This window comes from Salmo salar, chromosome 06, assembly GCF_965601325.2.
Source record: "Salmo salar chromosome 06, fSalSal1, whole genome shotgun sequence".
In the NCBI taxonomy this organism is placed as follows: domain Eukaryota; kingdom Metazoa; phylum Chordata; class Actinopteri; order Salmoniformes; family Salmonidae; genus Salmo; species Salmo salar.
In genome coordinates this window covers 73,711,171-73,726,767 of record NC_138296.1, presented here as the reverse complement: position 1 = coordinate 73,726,767, position 15,597 = coordinate 73,711,171, and the positions used below count along the sequence as shown (strand labels likewise).

General features: G+C 47.0%; 1 protein-coding gene across 1 annotated transcript in view; it reads left to right on the top strand.

Annotated features, from left to right (window-relative positions):
- Positions 1–15,597, top strand: part of akap12b (A-kinase anchoring protein 12b) — a 63,160-nt gene that overhangs the window by 34,114 nt on the left and 13,449 nt on the right. The gene's annotated exons all lie outside the window — the stretch shown is intronic.

The following is a 15,597-nucleotide window of genomic DNA, read 5'->3' as shown; positions in this document are numbered from 1 at the left end:
TGATTTAAGATGGTGCTTCAGTGAATAGCAGCTGGCTTACAGGCTCCTGACCAATTCAGCAATTTGTTTGTTACGCTGATCTAACAGTTTTTTTTAACATAATGTCTCCGACATCATTTCCTATGACAGAAAACACCTTCTGGACATCAGAACAATGTCCACTAACCTCGAATTTTGGATTAACATTTCTTCTCTGGACGATCTGCTTACTCCAGTTCAGTCCTGATCTCCGGGACTCGAAAGAGGAAGAGGCTGCGAAAGAGAGGCAGGCGAGCGGCATTTTGACAAGACTATGTCAGCGAGCAAATACACCGCCATTGCCCTCTGTTCTGTTGATGATCATGTAGTCACTGGGGAACAAACTGGAGTAGCTCCGTTCAAGACTATCCTGTCAACAGGACCTGAAAAACTATAATATCCTATGTTTCTCAGAGTCGTGGCTAAACGAGGACATGAATATACAGTTGAAGTCAGAAGTTTACATACACTTAGGTTGGAGTCATTAAAACTCATTTTTCAACCACTCCAAAATTTCTTGTTAACAAACTATAGTTTTGGCAAGTCGGTTAGGGCATCTACTTTGTGCATGACACAAGTCATTTTTCCAACAATTGTTTACAGATGTAACGAGGATCGTATAAAGGGGACCAAGGCGCAGCGTGTAGAGTGCTCATACTTTTCTTTAATGAAACACTTAACAAAAAACAACAAAACGACAGCCAACAGTTCCGTCAGGTACACTTCACAAAATGGAAAACAACTACCCACACCAACACATGAAAAACAGGCTGCCTAAGTATGGCTTCCAATCAGAGACAACGATAGACAGCTGCCTCTGATTGGAAACCATACCTGGCCAAAATATAGAAAACGAAAACATAGAATGCCCACCCACCTATCACACCCTGACCTAACTAAACAAGAAAAACACAGCTCTCCTAGGTCAGAGCGTGACAGTACCCCCCCCCCACACCATCCCAACCGTTAAGCACGGGGGTGGCAGCATCATGTTGTGGGGGTGCTTTGCTGCAGGAGGGACTGGTGCACTTTACAAAACACATGGCATCATGAGGGAGGAAAATTATGTGGCTATATTGAAGCAACATCTCAAGACATCAGTCAGGAAGTTAAAGCTTGGTCGCAAATGGGTCTTCCAAATGGACAATGACCCCAAGCATACTTCCAAAGTTGTGGCAAAATGGCTTGAGGACAACAAAGTCAAGGTATTGGAGTGGCCATCACAAAGCCCTGACCTCATCCTATAGAAAATTTGTGGGCAGAACTGAAAAAGTGTGTGTGAGCAAGGAGGCCTCCAATCCTGACTCAGTTACACCAGCTCTGCCAGGAGGAATGGGCCAAATTTCACCCAATTTATTGTGGGAAGCTTGTGGAAGGCTACTCGAAACGCTTGACCCAAGTTAAACAATTTAAAGGCAATACCAAATACTTATTGAGTGTATGTAAACTTCTGACCCACTGGGAATGTGATGAAAGAATTAAAAGCTGAAATAAATTATTCCCTCTACTATTATTCTGACATTTCACATTCTTAAAATAAAGTGGGGATCCTAACTGACCTAAGACAGGGCATTTTTACCCTGATTAAATGTCAGAAATTGTGAAAAACTGAGTTTAAATGTATTTGGCTAAGGTGTATGCAAACTTCTGACTTCAACTGTACATCTCGCTGGTTTTTCTATGCATGATCAAGACTGGACGGCAGACTCAGGTAAGACGAAGGGAGGAGGGGTGTGTTTCTTTGTTAAAAACAGCTGGTGCGCGATCTCTAATGTTAAGGAAGTCTTGAGTTTTTGCTCACCTGAGTTAGAATACCTTGTGATAAGCTGTAGACCTTATTACAGTATTTAACAAGAGAGTCATCTTTCATAGCTGAACTGAAATCCTTTTTACCTCATTTTTACCAGCATGTCACCTGTGCAAATAGAGACTACAAAACTGTAGATTAGGTTTAGGAGATATACCATTTATACCCTATGCCGGGGTATTTCGAAATATCGACGGTATAATTTTCAATACCATTTAAAATACACTATATATACAAAAGTATGTGGACACCCATTCAAATTAGTGCATTCAGCTATTTCAGCCACAGCCGTTGCTGCCAGGTGTCTAAAATCAAGCACACAGGCATGCAATCTCCATAGACAAACATTGGCAGTAGAATGACCTTACTGAAGACTTCAGTGACTTTCAATGTGGCATCGTCATAGGATGCAAGTAAAAATCACCTGTCCTCGGTTGCAACACTCACTACCAAGTTCCAAACTGCCTCTGGAAGCAATGTCAGTACAATAACTGTTCATCGAGAGCTTCATGAAATGGGTTTCTATAGTTGAGCAGCCGCACACAAGCCTTAGATCAATCATCATGCGCAGTGCCAAGCGTCGGCTGGAGTAATGTAAAGCTCGCCGCCATTGGACTCTGGAGCAGTGGAAACGTTCTCTGGAGTGACGAATCACGCTTCACCATCTGGCAGTCTGACGGACTAATCTGGGTTTGGCGGATGCCAGGAAAACGCTAGCTGCCCCAATGCATAGTGCCAACTGTAAAGTTTGGTGGAGGAGGAATAATGGTCTGGGCTGTTGTTCATGGTTCGGGCTAGGCCCGTTAGTTCCAATGAAGGGAAATCTTAACGCTACAGCATACAATCACATTCTAGACGATTCTGTGCTTTCAACTTTGTGGCAAGTTTGCAGAAGGCCCTTTGCTGTTTCAGCATCGCAATGCCCCCGTGCCAAAAGCGAGGTCCATACAGAAATGATTCGTCGAGATCGGTGTGGAAGAATTTGACTGGCCTGCACAGAGCCATGAATTGGATCGGTGACTGCGAGCAGGCCTAATCGCCCAACATCACTAATGCTTTTGTGGCTGAGTGGACGAAAGTCCCCGCAGCAATGTTCCAACATCTAGTGGAAAGCCTTCCCAGAACAGGAGGCTTAAATAGCAGCAAAAGGGGGACCAACTCCATATTAATGCCCATGATTTTGGAATGAGATGTTCGAGGAACAAGTGTCCACATACTTTTGGTCATGTAGTGTATATACAGTCGTATGAAAAAGTTGGGCACCCCTGACAATTTCCATGATTTCCATTTATAAATAATTGGGTGTTTGGATCAGCAATTTCATTTTGATCTATCAAATAACTGATGGACACAGTAATATTTCAGTAGTGAAATGAGGTTTATTGGATTAACAGAAAATGTGCAATATGCATCAAAACAAAATTAGACTGGTGCATAAATTTGGGCACCCCAATAGAAAAATCACATCAATATTTAGTAGAGCCTCCTTTTGCTAAAATAACAGCCTCTAGACGCTTCCTATAGCCTCTAATGAGTGTCTGGATTCTGGATGAAGGTATTTTGGACCATTCCTCCTTACAAAACATCTCCAGTTCAGTTAGGTTTGATGGTTGGACAGCCCGCTTCAAATCATCCCACAGATTCTCAATGATATTCAGGTCTGGGGACTGGGATGGCCATTCCAGAACATTGTACTTGTTCCTCTGCATAAATGCCCAGGTAGATTTTGAGCAATGTTTTGGGTCGTTGTCTTGTTGAAATATCCAGCCCCGGCGTAACTTCAACTTTGTGACTGATTCTTCAACATTATTCCCAAGAATCTGCTGATATTGAGTGGATTCCATGCGACCCTCAACTTTAACAAGATTACCAGCACCGGCACTGGCCACACAGCCCCACAGCATGATGGAACCCCCACCAAATTTTACTGTGGGTAGCAAGTGTTTTTCTTGGAACGCTGTGTTCTTTTGCCGCCATGCATAACATCCCTTCTTATGACCAAATAACTCAATCTTTGTTTCATCAGTCCACAGCACCTTATTCCAAAATGAAGCTGGCTTGTCCAAATGTGCGTTTGCATACCTCAAGCGACTCTGTTTGTGGCGTGTGTGCAGAAAAGGCTTCTTCCGCATCACTCTCCCATACAGCTTCTCCTTGTGCAAAGTGCGCTGAATTGTTGAACGATGCACAGTGACACCATGTGCAGCAAGATGATGTTGTAGGTCTTTGGAGGTGGTCTGTGGGCTGTTTTTGACCGTTCTCACCATCCTTCGCCTTTGCCTCTCCGATATTTTACTTGGCCTGCCACTTCTGGCCTTAACAAGAACTGTGCCTGTGGTCTTCCATTTCCTCACTATGTTCCTCACAGTGGACACTGACATCTTAAATCTCTGCGATAGCTTTTTGTAGCCTTCCTCTAAACCATAATGTTGAACAATCTTTGTTTTCAGGTCATTTGAGAGTTGTTTTGAGGCCCCCTTGTTGCCACTCTTCAGTTGAGAGTCAAAGAGAACAACGACTTGCAATTGGCCACCTTAAATACCTTTTCTCATGATTGGATGCACTTGTCTATGAAGTTCAAGGCTTAATGAGCTCACCAAACCAATTGTGTGTTCCAATTAATCAGTGCTAAGTAGTTACAGGTATTCAAATCAACAGAATGACAAGGGTGCCCAAATTTTTGCATAGCCTATTTTCACATCTGATTTAATTTCATACAACTTAATATTGCTACACTAAAGAACTTTGTCTGGACAATACCCCAGTACTCAGCTTTTATTAGAAAATGAATGGCATGCCACTGTGATCATTTTCTGTGACAACAGAGTAAATTATTATGCAGCCTCAGAGGGGTGCCCAAACCTTTTCATACGACTGTATATATACTGCTCAAAAAAATAAAGGGAACACTTAAACAACACATCCTAGATCTGAATGAAAGAAATAATCTTATTAAATACTTTTTTCTTTACATAGTTGAATGTGCTGACAACAAAATCACACAAAAATAATCAATGGAAATCCAATTTATCAACCCATGGAGGTCTGGATTTGGAGTCACACTCAAAATTAAAGTGGAAAACCACACTACAGGCTGATCCAACTTTGATGTAATGTCCTTAAAACAAGTCAAAATGAGGCTCAGTAGTGTGTGTGGCCTCCACGTGCCTGTATGACCTCCCTACAATGCCTGGGCATGCTCCTGATGAGGTGGCGGATGGTCTCCTGAGGGATCTCCTCCCAGACCTGGACTAAAGCATCCGCCAACTCCTGGACAGTCTGTGGTGCAATGTGGCGTTGGTGGATGGCGCGAGACATGATGTCCCAGATGTGCTCAATTGGATTTAGGTCTGGGGAACAGGCGGGCCAGTCCATAGCATCAATGCCTTCCTCTTGCAGGAACTGCTGACACACTCCAGCCACATGAGGTCTAGCATTGTCTTGCATTAGGAGGAACCCAGGGCCAACCGCACCAGCATATGGTCTCACAAGGGATCTGAGGATCTCATCTCGGTACCTAATGGCAGTCAGGCTACTTCTGGCGAGCACATGGAGGGCTGTGCGGCCCCCCAAAGAAATGCCACCCCACACCATGACTGACCCACCGCCAAACCGGTCATGCTGGAGGATGTTGCAGGCAGCAGAACATTCTCCACGGCGTCTCCAGAATCTGTCATGTCTGTCACGTGCTCAGTGTGAACCTGCTTTCATCTGTGAAGAGCACAGGGCGCCAGTGGCGAATTTGCCACTCTTGGTGTTCTCTGGCAAATGCCAAACGTCCTGCACGGTGTTGGGCTGTAAGCACAACCCCCACCTGTGGACGTCGGGCCCTCATACCACCCTCATGGAGTCTGTTTCTGACCGTTTGAGCAGACACATGCACATTTGTGGCCTGCTGGAGGTCATTTTGCAGGGCTCTGGCAGTGCTTCTCCTGCTCCTCCTTGCACAAAGGCGGAGGTAGCGGTCCTGCTGCTGGGTTGTTGCCCTCCTATGGCCTCCTCCACGTCTCCTGATGTACTGGCCTGTCTCCTGGTAGCGCCTCCATGCTCTGGACACTACGCTGACAGACACAGCAAACCTTCTTGCCACAGCTCACATTGATGTGCCATCCTGGATGAGCTGCACTACCTGAGCCACTTGTGTGGGTTGTAGACTCCGTCTCATGCTACCACTAGAGTGAAAGCACCGCTAGCATTCATAAGTGACCAAAACATCAGCCAGGAAGCATAGGAACTGAGAAGTGGTCTGTGGTCCCCACCTGCAGAATCACTCCTTTATTGGGGGTGTCTTGCTAATTGCCTATAATTTCCACCTGTTTTCTATTCCATTTGCACAACAGCATGTGACATTTTTTGTCAATCAGTGTTGCTTCCTAAGTGGACAGTTTGATTTCACAGAAGTGTGATTGACTTGGAGTTACATTGTGTTGTTTAAGTGTTCCCTTAATTTTTTTGGAGCAGTGTATATATATATATGCAGACGTACAGGACCCGCCTTCAGCAGTGAGGTAATGGGAGCAGCCACCTGGCCAAAACCCCGGATAAATCTCCGGTAGTAATTGGCAAACCCTAACAATCGCTGCTCCTCCTTTACCGTGGTGGGAGTCGGCCAATTACGCACGGCTGCTATGCGGTCATTCTCCATCTCCACCCATGATGTGGAAATGCGATACCCTAGGAAGGAGACAGACTGTTGAAAGAACAGGCATTTCTCAGCCTTGACTTACAGGTCATGCTCCAACAGTCGTCCAAGTACCTTGCGCACCAAGGACACATGCTCGGCGCGTGTAGCGGAGTATATCAGAATGTTATCGATATACACCACTACACCCTGCCCGTGCAGGTCCCTGAAAATCTCGTCTACAAAGGATTGGAAAACTGATGGAGCATTCATCAACCCGTACGGTATGACGAGGTACTCATAATGCCCTGAGGTGGTACTAAACGCTGTCTTCCACTCGTCTCCCTCTCGGATACGCACCAGATTGTACGCATTCCTGAGATCCAGTTTAGTGAAGAAGCGCGCCCCATGCATTGACTCAATCGCCGTGGCGATAAGAGGTAGCGGGTAACTGTACCTCACCGTGATTTGATTGAGACCTCTATAATCAATGCACGGGCGCAGACCTCCATCCTTCTTCTTCACAAAAAAGAAGGCGGGTGAAGTGGAGGAGGCGGGTGAAGTGGAGGACCAAATGTACCCCTGACGCAGGGATTCGGAGACATATGTCTCCATAGCCACCGTCTCCGCTTGCGACAGGGGATACACGTGACTCCTGGGAATTGCAGCGTCTACCAGGAGATTTATCGCACAATTCCCCCATCAATGGGGTGGTAATTGAGTCGCCTTCTTCTTACAGAAGGCGAGAGCCAAATCGGCATATTCTGGGGGAATGTGCACGGTGGAGACCTGGTCTGGACTTTCCACCGTGGTAGCACCAACGGAAACCCCTACACACCTCCCCGAGCACTCTCGCGACCACCCCGTGAGAGCCCTCTGTTGCCAGGAAATGGTGGGGTTATGACGAGCCAACCAGGGAAGGCCTAGTACCACGGGAAACGAAGGAGAGTCAATGAGAAAGAGACTGATTCTCTCATCGTGAACCCCCTGCGTCTCCATGGCCAGGGAGATGGTGGGCTAATCAGGGAGACCTGATTAGCCCGGACCCTAATGGTCGACTATCCAGAGCGTGAACCGGAAAAGGTCTATCCACAGGAATAATGGGCTAACGCTAACGCTCTGTCAATACATTTCCCAGCTGCGACTGAATTGACGAGCGCATTATGCTGGGAATGCTTGGAGAACTCAGGGGAACAAACAGGTACAAACAGGTGGACAACAGAGTACTCTGGATGAGAGTGGTGCATACTCACCTGGGGTGACGTCAGAGTGCCCTGCCTGCTGCCTCGACTCCCAGAGGGACCAACCCGGCACCGACCGGCAGTGTGTCCTCTGCGGCCACAGATGGTGCACGTGAAGGCCCCTCCTCCAGCCTCCCTACGCCCAGCCCCTCCCAACTCCATGGGCACCAGAGCGGGAGTGCTGGGAGATGGAACTGACAGAGCCCCCTCAGGATGTCCACGGATGACCAGCAGGTTATCCAACCGGATGGAAATATCCACCAGTTGGTCAAAGGTGGTGGTGGCATCCCTGCAGGCCAGCTTACGTCCTCACGTAAGCTGCATCGATAGTGGTCAATGAGGGCCCTGTCGCTCCATCCTGCTCCGGCGGCCAAGGTCCAGAACTCCAGCGCGAAATCCTGTGCACTCCTCATCCCCTGCCTCAAACGGAAGAGTCGTTCACCCACCGCTCTACCTTCGGGCGGATGGTCAAAGATGGCCCGGAAACAGTGGGTAAACTCCTCGAAGTGGTCCAACGTCGCGTCTTCCTCTCCCCACACGGCGTTTGCCCACTCCAGAGCTCTCCCTGTGAGGCATGAGATGAGGGCGGATACTCTCTCCCTTCCTGAGGGAGCTGGGTGAACAGTGGCCAGGTATAGGTCCAGATGTAAAAGGAACCCCTGGCACTGTGTGGCAGTCCCATCATACTCCCTGGGAAGGGAGAGACGTATTCCACTGGAGCTGGATCCGGATGGGACGGGTAGAGATAACCCGGGTTGAGCTGGTCGAGGCGCTGGAGAGACTTCCTGTCTCTCCCAGCGATCCATGGTCTGGACAACGCGATCCATCATGGCACCGAGATGATGTAGCATAGCCGCGTGTTCCTGGACGCGTTCCTCGACTCCTCTGACCAGGGTACCTGCTCCTGCTGACTCCATGGTTGTTGTAGGATTCTGTTAGGAGTGTGTATCAGAGGTGAAGTCAGGTGCAGGAGAGCAGAGTGTAGTGAACAGGCGCACTTTTTATTCCGGTCAAAATGACAGCACAAAAATTACAATAAATGTGCCCAGATAACGGAACATAGACAAAAAGTAATGCGCGTAACAATATCCACAATATCAAAATACACGTAACACAAACAGTCCTACACAAAGACATGATGGGGAACAGAGGAATAAATACATATGAATTGATTGGGGAATGAAAACCAGGTGTGCAGGGAACAAGACAAAACAAATGGATGCATGAAAAAATGGAGCGGCGATGGCTAGAAAGCCGGTGACGTCGACCGCCGAACGCCGCCCGAACAAGGAGAGGAGCCGACTTCGGCGGAAGTCGTGACAGGTCCCATGTTTCATGAGCTGAAATACAAGATCCCAGAAATGTTCCATATGCACAAAAATATTATTTGTGAAAAATGTTTGCATCCCTGTTAGTGAGCATTTCTCCTTTGCCAAGATAATCCACCCACCTGACAGATGTGGCATATCAAGAATCTGATTTAACTGGATGTGAGGGTAGGCAACAACACATCCGCCACGCTGACCATCAACACGGAGGGGCCCCTCAGGGGTGTGTGATTAGTCCTCAGCTGTACTCCCTGTTCACCCACTACTGCGTAGCCAAGCACAACTCCAACACCATTATTACGTTTGCTGACAACACGACGGTGGTAGGACTGATCACCGACGAAGACGAGGCAGCCTAAAGGGAGGAGGTCAGAGACCTGGCAGTGCGATGCCAGGACAACAACCCCTCCCTCAACGTCAGCAAGGCAAAGGAACTGATCGTGGACTACAGGACACGGAGTGGCGAGCACGCCCCCATCCACATTGACGAGACTGTGCTGGAGCGGGTCGAGAGTTTCAAGTTCCTCGATGTCCACATCACTAAGGAATTAACATGGTCCACACACACCCACACAATTGTGAAAAGGGCACGACAGCGCCTCTTCTCCCTCAGGAGGCTGAAAAGATTTGGCATAGACCCTGAGATCCTCATAACGTTCTACAGCTGCACCATTGAGAGCATCTTGACTGGCTGCATCACTGCTTGGTACTGTAACTGCAAGGCACCCGACAACAAGGCGCTATAGAGGGTAGTAAGAACACTGGGGCTGAGCCCCCTACCATCCAGGATCTCAATACCAGGCGGTGTCAGAGGAAGGCCCAATTTTTTTTTAAAGACCACTCCTTCTTTCCCTCTAACCTCCCCCTCTCTCCCTTTAACCAACCCCTCTCTCCCTCTAACTCCCCCTCTCTCCCCCTAACCTCCCCCTCTCACCCCCTAACCTCCCCCGCTTTCTCCCTAACCCCCCTCTCTCCCTCTAACCTCCCACTCTCTCCCCCTAACCTCCCCCTATCTCCCTCTAAACTCTATTCTCCCCCTCTCTCCCTCTAACCACCCACTCTCTCCCTCTAACCTCCCCCTCTCTCCCACTAACCTCCCCCTCTCTCCCTATAACCTCCCCCTCTCCCCCTCTCTCCCTATAACCTCCCCCATCTCCCTCTCTCTCCCCCTAACCTCCCCCTCCCCCCAAACCTCTCCCTCGCTCCCTCTCTCCTCCCCCTCTCTCCCTCTAACATCCTCCTTTCTCCCTCCTACCTCCCCCTCTCTCCCTCTAAACTCCCCCCCCTCTCCCTCTAACTTCCCCCTCTCTCCATCTAAACTCCCCCTCTCTCCCTCTAACCTCCCCCTATCTCCCTCTAAACTCCCCCTCTCTCCTCCTCCTCTCTGCCTATAAACTCCCTCTCTCTCCCCATAACCTCCCCTTCTCTCCCTCTAACCTTCCCCTCTCTCCCCCTCATCTCCGCCTCTCTCCCTCTAACCTCCCTCTCTCTCCCCCTAAACTCGTGTCTATCCCTCTAACCTCCCCTTTCCTCCCCCTCTATCCCCCTATCCTCCCCCTCTCTCCCCCTAACCTCCCCCTCTCTCCCTGTAACCTCGCCGTCTCTCCCTCTAACCTCGCCCTCTCTCCCTCTAACCTCCCCCTCTCTCCCTCTAACTTCCCCCTCTCTCCCTCTAACCTCCCCCTTTCTCCCCCTAACCTCCCCCTCTCTCCCCCTAACCTCGCCGTCTCTCCCTCTAACCTCTCCCTCTAACCTCTCCCTCTCTCCCTCTAACCTCCCCCTCTCTCCCTCTAAACTCCCCCTCTCTCCCTCTAACTTCCCCCTCTCTCCCTCTAAACTCCCCCTCTCTCCTCCCACTCTCTCCCTATAACCTCCCTCTCTCCCTATAACCTCCCCCTATCTCCCCCTAACCTCCCACTCTCTCCCCCTAACCTCCCCCTCTCTCCCTCTAGAGAGTAGAGAGAGAATGACCCAGGAATGTGTCTGACCCCCCTACTGTAATAGTATTATGGACCCTGTTACCCGTCTGTATTGGCTGTAAACTGGCATGTCTCTAGACCTAAAAAGGGTAATGGTAAAGTGTCCAAAGAGAGATGTCAGAAAGGAGATGGAGAATGGTTCTCTTTGCTCCCAGGAATGGAGCACTTTCAGGGTGTCTGAAAGAGATTTGGGACTGGGCAAAGGACCACCCCACCACACCCCATCAACCCCTGGCCTCTTCACTTTCTACCGGTCTGGGTGGGCTACCTACTTAACAACTGTTCATTATGAACAGAAACACAACTTTAACACTCACAGTATATTTATATATATCAAAACATCCAACTGAGTCGCGAACAGAGTTGCTAACTTATTTAGTAAGACTTACTTGTTGAGTGGAATTTTGCTCAGTGAAATCCAATCCAAGCCAAGTCAAGCATAACAGGTCCATTGATCTCAACCATTGGATTTAATGTTATTTTCTAAAGCTTGATTTAAAGACTGATTCTTGGAAACCTTTTATTATGGAGGACACAGGTTCTCTGGAGTTGTATGTACAATTTACTGCTAATTCTGTAACAGGGAGGTCAATTGGAGATGATTCATTACAATGAAAGTATGTTCACCAAGCCCAGATGGCCAATCATTACAGAGAAACTTCAATAGAGGGCCTCCCGAATGGCCGCTACTGGGGGGCTCATGAGGCGGCGCACAACTGGCCCAGCGTTGTCAGAGGTTAGGGGAGGGTTTGGCGAGCCGGGATGTCCTTGGCCCATCGCGCTCTAGCGACTCCTTGTGGCGGTCTGGGTGCATGCACGCTGACTACGGTCATCAGCTTTACAGTCTTTCCTCCGACACATTGGTGCGGCTGGCTTCCGGGTTAAGCGAGCAGTGTGTCAAGAAGCAGTGTGACTTGGCAGGGTCGTGTTTCGGGGGACGCATGGCTCTTGACCTTCGCTTCTCCCGAGTCCATACGGGAGTTGCAGCGATGGGAAAAGATATCACGAAAAAGGGGTTAAAAGTACACACATTTTTTTTTTAAGAAACTTCAATAGAGGCATAGTCAGGCATAGGTAGTTATGAATACTCCTGAGACTGTCAACTAGGAGTTCAACTGAATATGTCAAGTCCTGAGACTGTCAGATTGCTTGGAGTTGTGCATGTCTGATGATGTCATAATGCTGGAGAAAACACAACCCTGTTTGACCAAACTATTGTTTACTGCTAAACAAGGCGAGAAGACGGTTCTGATATGCCCCAAAATCTAGATGCCATTACCGTGACAGAGAATAGCTCATGGGACAGCTGTGTCACACCCTTTTTCCCATAACACACACGTACAGTACACACGCAGTCACTCTCAATTGTTACCAGAAGTGAGATGGCGTCAGGGTTATGGGACAGAGTGTGTAGAGCGGAGAATTGTAACTCGAGGAAACAGGCAGTGGAAAAGGAAGAGGTGATGTCAAGGATTGACTGGGTTTCCTGTCCGGCATTGTTATCCGTCCCCCTGGCCCACACACAGAGGGGAGGATAGGGGGAGAGAAACAGAAAGATGGAGAGGAAAAGAGGGAAGAAGAGATGGATTAAAGAACACTTGAGTGAGATGGATAGATCTAGATACAGGAAAGACATGGTGTGTGAAAAGTAGATAAAGAAAGGAAAAAGAGATAGGAAAGGAAGTGATGTAGACTACAGAGAGAATCAGTTTCTCAGATCCAGGGCAGATACGTTCACACAGCCCTCATTTCCTTTTCCTCCAATTATTTCAACATCATCCTCCCGGTCCGGCTCCAGGAATTAGTAGAGTAGAAAGAAGGGGTGTGGCGACCCTGCCGTGATGTCACACTGTACTGCTCTAAGCCTCACTCCACCCAACCCCATCCCCCCCAAGTCCCTACCTCAACATTTCAGCATTAACTTAAAGATGTCCTCCAGTGATTTTTTTTTACTTTTACTGTTGAAAAGCGATATTCCAAGTATAATTACAGTAAAGTACACACACTAAAGGGTAAAAAAAAAAACATGTTTTACGCAAAATAGTGTTTTTTAGACACAACTGCAGAGTAGGGCTGTCAAGGAGTTGTTCTGATGGTCAAATGTGATGTCATCAGCCTCCCCCCTTGCTTGAGGAACAATAGAGTAGCAATAGAGAACAAAAGAGGAAAGCCCCCCCACCCCACCCCACTTGTGCCATGTCTTGTCTGACCTGTACCACCTATTGAGATGTACCTTTGTTAAGTAAATCAGGTGTTACATGATGTGAAAAGGAGACTGGAGGAGGACTTTAAGGCCTGTTTTTTTTATATGCTGGCGATTTTTGTTATTTTATTTATTTATTTAACCTTTATTTAACTAGGCAAGTCGGTTAATAACAAATTCTTTTTTATAATGACGGCCTACCAAAAGGCCTCCTGTGGGGACAGGGGCTGGGATTAAAAATAAAAAATGTAATTAAAATATAGGACAAAACACACATCACGACAAGAGAGACACCACATGGGGGTGTCACTGGTCTCAGCCTTGGTGGAGCCAACATATCTATGTTCTGGTGATCTACGGCTCAGCAATTACATGCCATTGCTTCAACAGTAGTTATATAACTACTATTTCATGTGATTTGTTATAGCAATGCTATGAAAATTTCATAGGCTTACTGTAATGATATGGTCATTATATTTACGCTTTTGCCCAGTAAACACAACACATATCGTCGTTCTGAGGAGGGTTAAACCCACAGGCTTCGTGTTTTCATCTTCATACTCCAACCAACCCAGTCATCTAGACAACATAATAAAATGGCTACGCTATGGAATGTCATTGAATGGATTCTTTATTCTACACTATATTACACTAAACTCTATCCATTTCATCTATGCGTGAGTGGTTGAGTATGTATGGAAGTCGAGGAATGTGATGTTGATGACTCACACAAAGAGCGGAAGTACCGGTCCGTACCGGGGGAAAGGAAGAGGTACAGGACGAGCCGCCCCATCCGAGGTATTCTTCTCATCATCACACATAGTAACATTCCTCTCTCCCTGACTCACTGTCCACTCAGCATATTAACACCACTATAATACCATAGTAATACAGTACAGTAGGGTGTTGAGAGAAATACACACTTTCTACTTAGCCAGTGTAATAACTGAGGGCCACAGTGGTGTGTCATCACAGCCACATTCGTCGTGAATGAATGTTGGCACCACCGATTTAATAACCGTGGGTATAGCTGTGTGTAAACTCTAGTTACTCAATGGTAACCTCATTCATTGACTCCTCTTTAACTACATTTTCATGACTGCATGTTTTATGTGGTACATTAGTCTTTGCAAGTATGTTTATGATTATGTAAAAAAACTAAACAATGACTTTTACTTAACATGTATTCAGGACACTTTTGCTCTTGTACTTCAGTTAAAGTACTATAAGAGAATTGTTACAGTAGTAAGCTGTGGTTAACCTTCAGGCTATTTTCACTGAGAAAGGCTATCCCTGTACCTCTCCAAAATAGAGAAAGATCTGTGATAGGGTCAGTGTCCCCCTCCCCCTCCAGCGTTCCTCTCACCCATCGCCCCTCTCGGATGAGAACCATTTCTCTCCTTCATTTCATTTTTTTCTCAAGTGAATGACTAACAGGAAGTGTTGAACGATGCAAAAAAAATATGAATCGAGTTGGACTTTTTCACTGTCTTCTACTTGACCCTGTGTGTATTTGCATCTTCTACAACTCTTCTGTTCCTCTGATACGTCTGAGGTCTGGTCTGTGTATGTAGTGTTTGGATTTACTGCTCTTAACCATCTTATTTGTAGCATTAGAAAAGAGTGTGGCCTCTGATTTTGAGTTCAAAGTATACACTCACTAATAAATCACACAGCAATACTTGATTTAATGTTGATTGTTAGATTTTATATTTAATGTTGATTGTTAGATTTTATATTTAATGTTGATTGTTTTATTGTTAGTTTCTGGCTAATTATTGCTTATGAAGGGTGTGTGTGTGTGTGTGTGTGTGTGTGTGTGTGTGTGTGTGTGTGTGTGTGTGTGTGTGTGTGTGTGTGTGTGTGTGTGTGTGTGTGTGTGTGTGTGTGTGTGTGTGTGTGTGTGTGTGCGATCCAAACACTACTCGATTAGAGACTTTAACACCCATTTGGGAACATTCCACATGGAATTCACACATTCCGCCAGGACAATGTAGAGGTTTGAGGAATCTGATATGCCGGTATTTACCTGAAGAATTAGCAGCATTCCTCAAAGTGTCCACACAAACCCACAGACAAAAGCTGAATTAGATGGTCTACTCTGCGTTGCCTATTTGCCTTTAATGAGAATGGGCCATTAACATTCATAGGGACAGGCAGCAACTGGTGGTCAACCTCCCCAATGATTTAGTTCCTCTAAACAAACTGGCTGAAACAACCTGAAATGGACTGCATTCATGGTCATTGTTTGGAAGTGTATGGATCAGTAATGACGTATATTTGTGGTGTTGGTTTCTTTAAGTTGTTGTTAAGGCTCATTGACTCCATACGACTTACTTCCATTGCTAATATAGTAACCTGCTTTCGCAAGGAACTCCAAAGAGTTTGAGGCCTCTGAAC